This window comes from Aquarana catesbeiana, linkage group LG13 (assembly GCF_042186555.1).
Source record: "Aquarana catesbeiana isolate 2022-GZ linkage group LG13, ASM4218655v1, whole genome shotgun sequence".
Taxonomy (NCBI): domain Eukaryota; kingdom Metazoa; phylum Chordata; class Amphibia; order Anura; family Ranidae; genus Aquarana; species Aquarana catesbeiana.
Window position 1 is genome coordinate 183,456,694 of NC_133336.1, and position 15,684 is coordinate 183,472,377.

Below are 15,684 nucleotides of genomic sequence, written 5' to 3' on the forward strand. Positions count from 1 at the left end.
AGGACATTTTCTACTCTCATCGGCCACCCCTAAAATCTGAAGAACAGTAAACCCCCCTTTTGTTTGAAGATCTCTGCTGTAAGGGTTTTATTGCATTTTAACATTTATACAGCAAGATGAATGAATCTAAATTCAAGGCTACAGATAAAAAAAGTGGTCGGTTGGTAAATTTATATTGCCTTACATTTTTTCACATGGACTTTAAAAGTTGTAGTTTTGCCAATTCTGAATTGATTGAAACAACATGTTATAACCTGGAATTCCCCCTTTTATTCTGGTTGGTTTCTGAGCGTCCTGAGATGCATACAGAGTACACAGTCTACCTGGCCAGGGCTTATGCATTTCATCCAAGTATATTTTAATTCACCCCTCCTGAAATTTTTTTGCTGGTAATTTGTTGCTCTGGGAACATCGATTGCTTAGAAAAGTGAATGTGCAGGTCGGGTATTCTCGGTTTTGATTATTGTAGGCTGCCCCATCTATCAGGCAGGGAGAGAAACTGCTCTCAGACTAGGATCAAGGAACAAGAAGTCCCAGTACTGCTCCAGCAAAATATCTAATCTTTTAGCATTAGTATAAAGAGTATAAAGCAACCCAGATTAAATGCAACTAAAATGCTATATGTCAAGGGAAAACCTTTTTTCTTTTTCCAGTTTCGGACAGATTGGGAAAGAGTTAGATCCTCTGTCAAGTTTTTATTGCTTAAAAAAGTGGCGCCTGGAAGGTGCTGTGTAACATCACAAAGTTTGCCAGGGAAGCATTGCCAGGCAATGCACAGTGTGTTACAGGAAGACTCAGGCCTGAGAAAGGGGCAAAACCCTGAAACACGTAGCCATGCCCTAACTGCTGACGTCATTCAGTTTCCACATACAAAATGTCCAACATCCCCGAACTTCAAGTTTCTGGCCCAGCGGTGCATTCCACACTGATTCCACTGATGTTCAACACACTCATTTGCTTCTTAACTGAGTGGTGCCTGGAAGGTGCTGTGTAACATCACAGAGTTTGTCAGGTAAGCTTTGCCAGGCAATGCACAGTGTGTTGCAGGAAGCCTCAGGCTTGAGAAAGGGGCAAAGCCCTGAAACAAGTAGCCATGCTCTAACTGCTGATGTCATCCCGTTTCCACACCCAAGATGTCCAAGTCACCAAAGTTACAGTTTCTGGCCCAGCGGTGCATTCCACGCTGGTTCCGCTGGCATCCACACACCCAACTGCTTCTCAACAGAGTGGCACCTGGAAGGTGCTGTGTAACATTGCAGAGTTTACCAGGGAAGCGTTGCCAGGCAATGCACAGTGTGTTGCAGGATTGGTGTCAGTTGGAGGAATAGTGTCCCATCACTGGTATCAGTGGGAGAAATAGTGTCCCATCATTGGTGTCAGTGGGAGGAATAGTGTCCCATCATTGGTGTCAGTGGGAGGAATAATGTCCCATCATTGTTGTCAGTGGGAGGAATAGTGTCCCATCATTGGTGTCAGTGGGAGGAATAGTGTCCCATCATTGGCGTCAGTGGGAGGAATAGTGTCCCATCATTGGTGTCAGTGGGAGGAATAGTGTCCCATCATTGGTGTCAGTGGGAGGAATAATGTCCCATCATTGGCGTCAGTGGGAGGAATAGTGTCCCATCATTGGCGTCAGTGGGAGGAATAGTGTCCCATCATTGTTGTCAGTGGGAGGAATAGTGTCCCATCATTGGTGTCAGTGGGAGGAATAATGTCCCATCATTGTTGTCAGTGGGAGGAATAGTGTCCCATCATTGGCGTCAGTGGGAGGAATAGTGCCCCGTTGTTGTCAGTAAAAGGAATTGTGCACCATTGTTGGCATCAGTGGGAGGAAAAGTGCCCCAAGGCAAGGAGAGGCCATAGTTTGGTAACAACTGCTCTAAGAGGAAATCTTCCAATGGAAACATCTGTTCCAGGGACAACTGTCTAGGAGTTGAATTCCTTTGAGTTTTGGGAAATTTCTACTAACTCCCTGTTGCATCTTAGGGACAGGAAGTGAGGGGAAATCTCCCCCAAGGTACTTTACACAAAAAGCAGAAAGTAAATGCTACTCTTTCGAAACCTTAAAATAAAAGTTTGGCTGTACACTTTAAATTGGTTGTAAACCTTTCCCTATACCCAGTGAAGTGACTGGCCTCAGGTGATACACAGAGATTAAACAAATCCTCCTACAAAAGTTGTACCTGTTTATCTGCAGCCATCACTCCTCTACAACCTCTTAAAACACAGATCAAAGGCTATTTATCAGCTCTGGAAGGCAGGGGGTGGGTGTCTGACATTACACACTGCACAGCATAGAGCAGGCTGCTGAGTGTAATCTGAGTCATGAGGGGAGGGAATGGACACACCCCCCTCTGCACATAGGAAAATATGCACAGCCTGGGCTGTCAATCACCTTTTGTGTACTGGTGGGGGGGCGGGGGGGCGGAGCCATTTCCGGGGATTGCTAGGTGTCCAGTTAAACTGTCAGAAGTGACTCATGCAGATAGCAGAGCGAGGAGAGATCAGATAGGAACTACACTCGGTGCTTTGGATTGAGGCAAGTACACACTGTAAAGGGATATGCTTTGTTAATTTTTAATCTTATAGGTTTACAACCCGTTTAAATGGACTTTATGACATTATGATTCCTGGATAAAGTAGGCGATTTCCTGCTCAATTTTATTAATTGCCTTGTTTTGTGAATGGTGGTGACAGTATCCCGCGTGTACAAGCGGTTCCCAGCAGAACACAAGTTTAGCGCTGTTCCCAGTAAACTGTCAGCTGCCACCGATCACGGACATGAAACATCTGGGAAGCCATAATAACAGCAATGAACACTCTCCGTCACTGGCTGCACTCATACAATCATGTCCCAGGATATAAAATCTAAAGGTAAGAAAGTGTCTTCATCAACCAATCAGATCTCTCCTCTTTATTTTAAGCCGCCTATGGGAAATGACATCTGAAATAGGGGTGCAATGGGCTACACCTCCTCCCATATAGATCACCCTATTGTGCAGCTTTTGGATTAATGCGATTGATGATTCTCAGGGTTCGTCTTCGATCTTGGAATTCTGGAGGATTCCACGAGATGTCGGATCGAGATTCTTATCTTTTCTACAGTTCAACAGCTCTGCAGCTGAAATTCTTATCGGATGAGGCATCAAGTACTTACTGATCTTAACTGAGCTCAGCCTACATAATCACACCGCCTGTATTTACATTAGTTCAAGTGGGGGAATAAATCGCTCGTTATGTAATATTATCCATAGCTTTACTTAAAGGGGATCTGTCCAGTGCCCCATTAGGGGGAGCTAATAGACTGGCTGCCTACCTGATCCGCTTTTGCAGTTGGTACTTACCTTCCATTGTCCACTTCCAGGCTGGATCTGAGTCAGGACTTACACAGAGATGGTCTCAAAAGTCCAGAATCCTTTATCAGAAACACAGGAAAGCTATATGTTGGCTACATGTTTCATCCAGGAGTCCCCCCTTTTATCCAGCATTACCAAGAAAGGTTCCCGCTTATGTTTTAGGAATGTCCTGCAGAGTCTTCTCCTATATCCAGGAATACCAGTCCCTCCTTTTATCTAGAATTGCCTTCAGAGTCCCTCCTTATATCTAGGAGTGCCAGCAGAGTCCCTCCTTACATCTAGGAGTGTACTCCTTTTATCTAGAATTGCCAGCAGAGTCCCTCTTTTTATCTAGAATTGCCAGCAGAGTCCCTCCTTACATCTACGAGTGCCAGCAGAGTCCCTCCTTACATCTGTAAGGGCCAGCAAAGTCCCTCCTTACATCTAGGAGTGCCAGCAGAGTCCCTCTTTTTATCTAGAATTGCCAGCAGAGTCCCTCCTTACATCTGTAGGTGCCAGTAGAGTCCCTCCTTACAGCCAGGAGTGCCAACAGAGTCCCTCCTTTTATCTAGAATTTCCAGCAGAGTCCCTCCTTTTATCTAGAATTGCCAGCAGACTCCCTCCTTACATCTATGAGTGTACTCCTTTTATCTAGAATTTCCAGCAGAGTCCCTCCTTTTATCTAGAATTGCCAGCAGAGTCCCTCCTTTTATCTAGAATTGCCAGCAGACTCCCTCCTTACATCTATTAGTGCCAGCAGAGTCCCTCCTTACATCTAGGAGTGCCAGCAGAGTCCCTCCTTTTATCTGAAATTGCCAGCAGTGTCCCTCCTTTCATCTGTGAGTGCCAGCAGAGTCCCTCCTTTTATCTAGAATTGCCAGCAGAGTCCCTCTTTTTATCTAGAATTGCCAGCAGAGTCCCTCCTTACATCTAGGAATGCCAGCAGAGTCCCTCCTTTTATCTAGAATGGCCAGCAGAGTCCCTCCTTACATCTAGGAGTGCCAGCAGAGTCCCTCCTTTTATCTAGAATGGCCAGCAGAGTCCCTCCTTACATCTAGGAGTGCCAGCAGAGTCCCTCCTTTTATCTAGAATGGCCAGCAGAGTCCCTCCTTACATCTAGGAGTGCCAGCAGAGTCCCTCCTTACATCTAGAAGTGTACTCCTTTTATCTAGAATTGCCAGCAGAGTCCCTCCTTTTATCTAGAATTGCCAGCAGAGTCCCTCCTTACATCTATGAGTGCCAGCAGAGTCCCTCCTTACATCTAGGAGTGCCAGCAGAGTCCCTCCTTACATCTAGGAGTGCCAGCAGAGTCCCTCCTTACATCTAGGAGTGCCAGCAGAGTCCCTCCTTTTATCTGAAATTGCCAGCAGAGTCCCTCCTTACATCTGTGAGTGCCAGCAGAGTCCCTCCTTTTATCTAAAATTGCCAGCAGAGTCGCTCCTTACATCTAGTAGTGCCAGCAGAGTCCCTTCCTACATCTAGGAGTGCCAGCAGAGTCCCTCCTTTTATCTGTAATTGCCAGCAGAGTACCTCCTTACATCTGGTACATATGGGAGTGCCAGCAGAGTCCCTGCTTTTATGTAGAATTGCCAGCAGAGTCCCTCCTTTTATCTAGAATTGCCAGCAGAGTCCCTCCTTACATCTATGAGTGCCAGCAGAGTCCCTCCTTACATCTAGGAGTGCCAGCAGAGTCCCTCCTTACATCTAGGAGTGCCAGCAGAGTCCCTCCTTACATCTAGGAGTGCCAGCAGAGTCCCTCCTTTTATCTGAAATTGCCAACAGAGTCCCTCCTTACATCTGTGAGTGCCAGCAGAGTCCCTCCTTTTATCTAAAATTGCCAGCAGAGTCGCTCCTTACATCTAGTAGTGCCAGCAGAGTCCCTTCCTACATCTAGGAGTGCCAGCAGAGTCCCTCCTTTTATCTGTAATTGCCAGCAGAGTACCTCCTTACATCTGGTACATATGGAAGTGCCAGCAGAGTCCCTGCTTTTATGTAGAATTGCCAGCAGAGTCCCTCCTTTTATCTAGAATTGCCAGCAGAGTCCCTCCTTTTATCTAAAATTGCCAGCAGAGTCCCTCCTTACATCTAGAATTGCCAGCAGAGTCCCTCCTTACATCTAGAATTGCCAGTAGAGTCCCTCCTTACATCTAGAATTGCCAGTAGAGTCCCTCCTTACATCTAGAATTGCCAGTAGAGTCCCTCCTTACATCTAGAATTGCCAGTAGAGTCCCTCCTTACATCTAGAATTGCCAGTAGAGTCCCTCCTTACATCTGTGAGTGTCAGCATAGTCTCTCCTTTTATCTATAATTGCCAGCAGAGTCCCTCCTTACATCTGTGATGCCAGCAGAGTCCTTCCTTACATCTAGGAGTGCCAGCAGAGTCTCTCCTTTTATCTAGAATTGCCAGCAGAGTCCCTTCTTACATTTAGGAGTGCCATGAGAGTCCCTCCTTTTCTCTAGCTTTGCCAGTAGAGTCCCTCCCTACATCTACGAGTGCCAACAGAGTCCCTCCTTACATCTAGGAGTGCCAGCAGAGTCCCTCCTTACATCTAGGAATGCCAGCAGAGTCCCTTCTTACACCCAGGAATGTCAGAAAAGTCCTTCCCTATATCTAGGAGTGCCAGCAGAGTCAATCCTTACATCCAGGAGTGCCAAGCGAACGAACTTCCCCTCTTATATTGAGGATTGTCTGGCAGATCCCCCCCCCCCCCCATGTCTAGGAGTGCCAGCAGAGTCCCTCCTTACATTCAGGAGTGTCAGCAGAGAACCTCTTTATACCTAGGAGTGCTAGAAGAGTCCCTCCTTACATCTAAGAGTACCAGCAGAGTCTCTCCTTACATCTGAGTGTACCAAGCAAAGATCCCCTTTATATTTAGGATTGTCCAGCAGCATCACCACTTATATATCTAGGAGTGCCAGAGTTCCTCCTTACATCCAGGAGTGTCAGCAGAGTCCCTATTTACATCCACAAAAGCCAGCAGTGTCCCCCCTTACATCCAGGAGTGCCTAGCAGAGCCCCCCTTACTTCCAGTAGTGCCCATCAGATTCCTGCCTTACATCCACAGGTGCCCAGCAGAGTCCCCCCCCCGGGCCATACTGTACTGGGACAGCAACCTTCTGGAAGAAGGTCTACAGAGGTCAGCACACATTTACATTCACCTCCCTGGATCTAGCTCCAGCATTCCTGGAGTTCTTCTTTATCTAACAACTCTCAGGCTAGGCTAACATTGGCGTTTTTTTATGCTTTTTTTCACATGCTCCCATTTAAGTCTATGGTGTCAAAAATGCGTGTTGTGCCAGAAACAAAGCACTTGTACTTCTTCTCAAGAAACGCACAGGTGGGCACGGGCCCCATAGAAATGTATGGTAATCTTCTTGCTGTGCATTACATAAAATTGCGCACGTGTGAATGCAGACTTTCCTCTGTTCACACCGGTGTGATTTGCTGCACTCCGCCCCAAACTCAACACTCTACAACAAAAGGAATAGCATTATTGTCTATGGGGCTCGTTCACTTCCTTGCAATGAGCATTTGTATGACTTGGAGAAGGACGCAGGTATTTTTTTTTGTTGTTGTTGAATTTGGGCCCCATTGATGCAAACGGGAGATCATGAAAAACGCATTTGAGGCCCTATTTACAAATGAGCTAAGTGTCTTTGGATGGGCATTAGGTATTTAGAGCGACGCGTTTCAAGCAGCACTGTACTCAGGTATGAATAAGCACCACTGAATATAATAGAAATCGACCACTGAAGCTCGTTTGAAACTTCAAATCACCGAGGTTTGAACAGGGGCCAAAAACACATGCAAATACTTGAAAGACTGATGTTAATGTACAATATATATATGTAAAGAGCTGCATAAATTGACGGCGCTGTATAAATACCATAAATAATGAAAAATGCATTAAAAATAAATCAAAAACACATGAAAATGCAGACGCACCTGTATGTTATAGTATTATATCATAGGGTCAAGGGAGCAGACCCACTTGGCACAGTTGATACTGCTGCTCCGTGAGGGACCACTACTACCAAAGTCGTCTCCTTTTAGCACAGTTTTCAGAGGCAGCAATGAATTTTTCACTAACTCATCAGCATATGTAGGACTGTCCTAGAAAGCACAAAAGAGGACGCGAGGAATTCACTTAATACTCATGGCCACTCAATAGTGGTAACCTAACTCCTGCAGTGCATTGTCCCACCATTGAAGCCCCCACCACTAAGCAGCAGGATTTATTTACCCGCCTAATAGAGGAGCTCTCACCTGACCGCACAAGCAATCTAGCCAGTAATGGGATGATTTATCAATATAACAAATGGAAATTGGACTTTATTCAAAAAAGCAAAGGGCAATAACCCATAGCAACAATCACCTGCTAACACTCTCACTGGTATTAACTGATGAAATCTTGACATCCATCAATGGTGGCTCTTGGCACATTGCCGTTGCCCCATACATATTTCTACATATGTTATGCACCTAATATAAAACTTATGTTAATAATGTATTCAATCACCCAGAACAACCAATCATGTTTCACCTGTACAGGTGGCCCCTTAGCTACAAAGTCCAGTAACGTTTCGCTGCTGAACCCAACTTACAACTGATACCACCAACACCACGACCCCACCGTAGTTATTAAATTGGTAATAATTTTTCCAAACTTTCTCTCAACTTAAAAGCTAAGATGACTATACAAAGCTCCCCGGGGTGGTGGCATCCCACCGTAGTTATTAAACTGGTAGTAAAAACTTTTTTTTAAACTTTTTCTCACCTTAAACGTCAAGATGACTATACACAGCTCTCTGGGGTGGTGGCAATCCAGAACACAAGGGTTTTATTACAAAAGTCATCAATAACCAAAATTCTTCCCAGGAACAAAACTTTCCAGGATCAGGTCTCCAAAGCCTAGGCAACATGAAGATAAAGTCTCCAATCGGATTTTTGGCCAATTTGCCAATACCGGCTTTGCAGCAATTTTTACCAAATATCAACCACTTTTAATGGCAGAAATGATCAAATTCCACATAGTACCCAACACAATAGTGAAGCACTGAAGGTTATTTTAAACCATTTGGTTCTTTTGCAATTAAAAATGGTAAAGATTACCCAACAATTGTCCCGTGTATGGCCTCCGCTCAACTTACCTTTAGTAAGTGAAAATCATATTGGTAATTAACATTTTTCCTTTCCAACCTTTTCCTCACTTTAAAAGCAAAGATGACTATACACAGATCTCTAGGATGGGGGCATTCCAAAACACTAGTTTTATTACAAAGGACATCTATGGCCAATACACTTTCCAGGTACAAAACTTTCCAGGATTAGATCACCAAATCCCTGGGGTGACCAACTTAGCATCTATCGCTACAACGATAAAGGCTCCAATCTGATGGCTTGCTAGCCAATGGCAACTTACCAATGCCACCCCATGGCAATTTTTCACCCAATATCAACCACTTTTAATTGCAAAAATGATAAAATTGCCAATTACATTTTTTTTCAAAACTTTTTATCACTTTTCAGGGTTATGCCACGTACACGCGGCCGGACTTCCCGACAGAAAAAGTCCGATGGGAGCTTTTGGTCGGACATTCCGACCGTGTGTATGCCCCATCGGACTTTTTCAGTTGGCATTTCCGACGAACTCAGATATAGAACATGTTCTAAATCTTTCCGTCGGAAATGCCGATGGAGTTTAGCCCATTGGCAAGTCTGCTCGTGTGTACGCGGCATTAGATCTCCAAATCCCTGGAGTGGCCAATTGAGCATCTATCTCTACAGCGATAAAAGCTCCAATCTGATAGCTTGCTGGGCAATGTCGATTTACCAATGCCACCCTTGCAGCAATTTTTTACCCAATGCCAATTTACGAATGCCACCTTTGCAGCAATGTTCACCCAAAGCCCTTTTACCTATGCCAACATTGCAGCAATTTTCACCAAATGCTGAATTGCCAATGCCATCCTTGCGGCAATTTGTTACCCCATATCAACCGCTTTTAATCGCATAAATGATCAAATTGCAATTTTTTTTTCCAAACCTTTTTCTTACTTTCCAGGGTCAGACCTCTGAATTCCTGGAGTGACCAACAGAGCATCTATCGCTACAACGATTAAGGATCCAATCTGACGGCTTGTCGATTTTTACCATTGCCACCCTTGCATGACATTATTCATTCAATATTAACCACTTTCAATCGCAAAAAACGATTGAATTGCTCATAGTAATCAACGCCCCAGGTTTGATAGTGAAGCACAGGATGGTTTCAATATCAAATGTGGTTGGCGGGTTGTTTAGACCCATTCGGTTCTTTTTCGATTAAAAACGAAAAACTGCCTATAGCCCAAAATTGCAAAAGTGGTGCCCAAAATTTGCCGCCATGGTCTCAACTTACCTTCAGTAAATGAAAATCAAAGTCCCAGCAGAACGGAATCCTTGAACCAGTTTAAAACTCCAATGACAAGAGCATGTGAGGTGCAGTCCTGGCTATATAGTGTCCCTGCTCTGCATAGCTCCAGCTTAGTCCAGGCAGTGCGGATGGAGCGGAGAGAAGAGCGACGCCAAACTTTGTTTCTATAGAGTCCCTCTGTCGTTCCTAGAGAACTTTTTTTTCTCCCTCACCTCCAGCAAAGTGCTTTAAACATTGGCAGCTCCCTCCAGTGTGCAGTCAGTCCCCAATCCACAGGCACCTCCTCTCCTGTTTCTGCCTGAAGCTGATCAGTTTCACTCTGCTCTGGAATGCTAACCTTAATTCTGTAGCCTGCCAGCCCCAATGCAGCTTCCCCCCTCTGCCCTCTCCGCCTGGTGGGCTTCTGTGCTAGCTGTGAGCTGCACTCTCCTCCTCCCTCTGACAGCAGCACAGGGAGCCCAGACCTTCATGTGTTTTCAGCCTCCACCCCTGACTCACACACCCCCTTCCAGGACTGCTATTGTAACTAGTCACCACTGCAATGTATTGATCACTATTGTCTTCCGCTTCTTCTGGATGTTACACAATTGGCAGAAGTCCATAATTCAAAGGGATAGTCCCAGGTTTTAAAGGTTTCTTCACAAAAATGTCCTGAGTTCTATTTTGATCCACTAAAAAGTCCTATTTGTGTATGTAAGAATCAACTCCAGCCTAAACTTTTTATTTCATTTTGAAAAGTGCGCAGAAGGCTTAGAGCAGTCATTCTCAACCAGGGTTCTGTGGAGTCTTATGCCGTGTACACACGGGTGGACTTTTCGACCGGACTGGTCCGACGGACCGAATCCGGCGGACAATCCGACCGTGTGTGGGCACCATCGGACCTTCAGCTGAATTTTTCTGTCAAAAGTCTGACGGACTTTAGATTTGGAACATGTTTCAAATCTTTACGTCGTAACTCCGCCGGACCCAGAAATCCGCTCGTCTGTATGCTAGTCCGACGGACAAAAACCGATGCTAGGGCAGCTATTGGCTACTGGCTATCAACTTCCTTATTTTAGTCCGGTGTACGTCATCACGTACGAATCCGTCGGACTTTGGTGTGATCGTGTGTAGGCAAGTCCGTTTGTTAAAAAGTCAGTCGAAAGTCCGCCGGAAAGTCTGTCGGACCAGTCTGGTCGAAAAGTCAGCTCGTGTGTACGCTGCATTAGGGTTCTTCTAGAGGTTGCTAGGGGTTTCTTGGGCTGTAGCTGACTGACCTCCTATCCGATGGTGCCTGCATAGTTTTGGGGTCAATGCCACTTGACAGAACCAGCCGTATGAACCTGACTATCTTTTTAGCTGTCTGTAAGAAGCATTCTTCCCACTGACCCCCCAATGTAAGGGACATTCTTCCCAGGATCCCCAAAATGTAAGGAGCATTCTTCCCACTGACCATCAACGTAAGGAACATTCTTCTCATGATCACCAATGTAAAGGATATTCTTTCCAGGACCCCCAATGTAAGGAGCATTCTTCCTACTGACCACCAATGTAAGGAACATTCTTCTTATGGCCACCAATGTAAGGAGCATTCTTCCCACCGACCTCCAATATAAGGGACATTCTTCCCACTGACCACCAATATACAGAGCATTCATTTCACTGACCATCATGTAAAGGACATTCTTCCTGCTGACCAATAATGTGAGCATTTGTACCACTGACCACCAATGTAAAGAGGCATTCCTCCCACTGACTACCAATGTAAGGGGCATTCTTCCCACTGACCACCAATGAAAAGATCATTCTTCACAATAGCCGCCAATGTAAGGAACATTCTTCCAAAGGACCACCATTGTAAGAAGCATTCCTCCCACTGACCACCATTGTAAGAAGCATTCCTCTCATGACCCCCAATGTAAGGAGCATTCTTCCTACTGACAACCAATGTATTGAGCATTCTTTTGACTGACTCTCAATATAAGGAGCATTCATTCCACTAGCCACCAATGTAAAGGACATTCTTTCTACTGACCCCTAATGTGAGAAGCATTTGTCCCACTGACTACCAATGTAAAGGGGCATTCCTCCCACTGACCACCAATGTAAAGAGCATTCCTCCCACTGACCACCAATGTAAAGAGCTTTCTTTCTACTGACCTGACCACCAATGTAAGGGGCATTCCTCTCATGACCCCTAGTGTGAGGAGCATTCTTACCGTCGACCACAAATGCAAGGAGCATTCTTCTCACTTACCACCAATGTAAGGGACATTCTTCCCACTGACCTCTAATGTAAACAGGGCATTCTTCCCACTGACCACCAATGCAAGGATCATTCTTCTCACTGACCTCCAATGTAAACAGGACATTCTTCCCACTGACCACCAATGCAAGGATCATTCTTCCCACTGACCTCCAATGTAAGGAACATTCTTCCAACTGATCACCAATGCAAGGATCATTCTTCCCACTGACCACCAATGTAGGGGGTATTCTTCCCACTGACAACCAATGTAAGGGGCATTCTTCCCACTGGTCACCAATGTAAGGTATATTCTTCCCACTGACCACCAATGTAAGGTACATTCTTCCCACCAACCACCAATGAAGGGAACATTCTTCCCACTGACCACCAATGTAATGTGAGCATTTGTACCACTGACCACCAATGTAAAGGGACATTCCTCCCACCGACCACCAATGTAAGGGGCATTCTTCCCACTGACCACCAATGAAAAGAGCATTCTTCCCAATAGCCGCTAATGTAAGGAACATTCTTCCAAAGGACCACCATAGTAAGAAGCATTCCTCCCACTGACCACCAATGTAAGGAGCATTCTACCCACTGACCACCAATGTAAGGAGCCGTCCTCTCATGATCACCAATGGAGGGAGCATTCCTCTTATGACCCCCAATGTAAGGAGCATTCATTCCACTGGCCACCAATGTAAAGGACATTCTTCCTACTGACCACCAATGTAAGGAGCATTCCTCCAACTGACCACCAATGTAAGGTGGATTCCTCTCACTGACTACCACTAACTACCAATGTAAGGGGCATTCCTCCCACTGACCATCAATGTAAAGAGGATTCTTTCCACTGAGCACCAATGTAAGGGGCGTTCCTCTCATGATCCCCAGTGTGAGGAGCATTTTTCCCATCGACCACAAATGCAAGGAGCATTCTTCTCACTGACCACCAATGTAAGGAACATTCTTCCCACTGACCTCTAATGTAAACAGGGCATTCTTCCTACTGACCACCAATGCAAGGATCATTCTTTCCACTGACCTCCAATGTAAGGGACATTCTTCCCACTGACCCCCAGTGTAAGGAACATTCTTCTCACTGATCAGCAATGTAAGGGACATTCTTCCAACTGGTCACCAATACAAGGATCATTCTTTCCACTGACCACCAATGTAGGGGGCATTTTTCCCACTGACCACCAATGTAAGGAACATTCTTCCCATTGATCACCAATGTAAGGAACATTCTTCCCATTGATCACCAATGTAAGGAGCATAGGTTAGAGGCTCTGTCAGTATTTTATTGCTGTGTACCAGGAACTTTCTCAGTACAGGAAAGGAGTGGAAGTCTCTGGAATGGAGACAAAGGAAACATACTGTTTAGCAGAGTGAGGAAGGGATAGAATTTCTGACAATATGTTTCTATTACTATCACTGGCTTCCTGTCCCAGTGGAAACTGCATCTTACATTTCCTGTATCGGTGTCACAAGGACAGGAAGTGAAATAAAATCAACCCAATGGGTCACAGGAAAAAAAAACAATACAAATGTTAACTTCTCCCTGTTCTAAATCCCCAAAAAAGTTTTTAAATACACTTTAAGGGCAAGTTCACCCTAGAACCATTATGTTGCATTGGGTACCATTGACCAGCACAGGCAAAACACAAAGACAAGGCAAATAGCCTTGCTTTGAATAGAACATGTTCACATCAATATGCTGCTTTGGTATGCACTATGATAAAATGCTGCAGGCATCAAGTGTCTATAGTTTTTTTTTGTCTGTAATTTTCTAGGCAGCTGTATGTAAAAGAATATATTTGGGGTTTGGGAGCTTTGTGCCACATACAGCCCGTAAGGAGAAACTAATGAAAAATGGGTCCTGCTCTTGCCATCTGCCTGCATAAAGTGGAAAACGTAAAAACAGAAAGAACTTCTAAAGGTTGAACTTTCCAGAAATGGGACCATTTGTCAGGAGAAACAAATGGAAATGAGATGTGAGTCCTCCTGATTGTTATTATAAGCAGTCATTTTTGGGGTGGGACAAGGTATAATAGGAAATATTGCACTGTACTTTGACCCTTAAAGGGTCTGTCCATCCCAGTGGATATTTTTAGATACCGGCAAACATTCTATGGTGGCTGGTCTTATATGCACAATTACAATACTGATCAATTTTTTCTTATGTAGAAAACGAGAATGTTTATAATGATGCGGGGGAAGATCTGCAGACATGGGCTCTCTAGGAAAGAAAACAAAGGCAACTGTTTTCCAAGCAGGCTCAGGCGTAGGGTTGCCACCTCATCCCTTTAAACCCAAACATATATTAATTACACAGGTTCTGAGGCTGATTAAGGTGGTATTTGAACTCACTCGGTGCCTTCTCTGCACTAAATTAGCCTCAGAACCTGTGTAATTCATGTGTTCGGGTTTAAAGGGATGAGGTGGCAACTCTACTCAGGCGTGAGGCATCAGAGGAGCCTACAGGCATCTGATTGTTCCCTTTAGAATGAGATAGATACCAGTTGACTTGGGATACCCTCTTATAACTGTTTTCCCAAGCAGACCGAGACTGGAGGCATCAGAGGAGCTTGCAGACATCTGATTGTTCTCTGTTACGACTCTAGACACCTTTAGATGTATATAGATACCAATAGACTTGGGATATCTTCATATAACTGTTTCCCCAAGCAGGCCCAGCCTGGAGGCATCGGAGGAGTCTACAGACATTTAATTGTTCCCGGTTCTGACACAAGGCACCCTTAGATTTATATAGATATCAGTTGACTTGGGATACCTTCCTATAACTGTTTCACCAATCAGGCCCAGGTTGGAGGCATTGGAGTAGCCCACAGACATCTGATTGTTCAACTGTATTCCAAATACTAGGCAACTTTAGATATAGGCAGATACTAGTGGAATAAGATAACCTCTTATAACTAATGGAGACTCCACTAAAACAATCTCCTTACCTAAGATATGAATATGCACCAACCTGCCAAGCACTACTATGAGGACTTTCACCATTCCACTCTTTTTTTATTTTACATCTAGCGCTACTCCTGTAGGAGTTGCAAGATTATTGTCCAGGTCTTCCCAAACATTTGCCCTGCAGCCAGGCACACAACAGGCTCATTCACTCATTTTCAAGGACCTTTCTAGAGGATCTTGTTTTTATGGATTTTATCTTTGGACAACTTGGAGAGGGTTGAGGAAAGTGGTGGGATACTCCAAAGATAACAACTATGTACAACTTGAGGACTTGGTATTCCTTTCTGAGCAAGCTATAATGAAGGCCGGGCTTGAAACAAACAGTAGACTTCATCTTAAGAAGTAGTAGTTAGAGCCACAAGAGCAAAGTCCCTTAAAGTAGGAGATTATCTGGACAGAATTCTTCAGAGCACCAGCCGGTGTCAGACCAGACCCACAGCTGACTATAAGGCACAGAGGGGTAACTAGAACACAAGGCCCCCAAGATCTCTCAGTGTCTGTACTCATATGACCCAAGGAGAGATGATAGACAATCTTCCAAGTGGTACCCTCTAGTGATACCAGACAGATCTTTGGTAGACAGTTCCCCTCAGCCTGCTTCTTCTAAGTACCTAGGTCTCAGAATTCCTCTCCTCAGGTCGCCACCTGAGGCCTCACCAACAGCAGCTTTTGCCTGGGAGGGCAGCATGCCCCCCAGGCTGGACGCCTCCAC

General features: G+C 45.0%; 1 protein-coding gene across 3 annotated transcripts in view; it reads right to left on the reverse strand.

Moving 5' to 3' along the window:
* Window positions 1–10,221, reverse strand: part of ADAMTSL4 (ADAMTS like 4) — a 307,238-nt gene extending 297,017 nt beyond the window's left edge. For all 3 annotated transcript variants that reach the window (XM_073610837.1, XM_073610838.1, XM_073610836.1), the window contains exon 1: window positions 9,737–10,221. The gene's annotated coding sequence lies outside the window, so the exon portion shown is untranslated. The remainder of the gene's footprint in view (window positions 1–9,736) is intronic.
* Window positions 10,222–15,684: the final 5,463 nt, after the last annotated feature.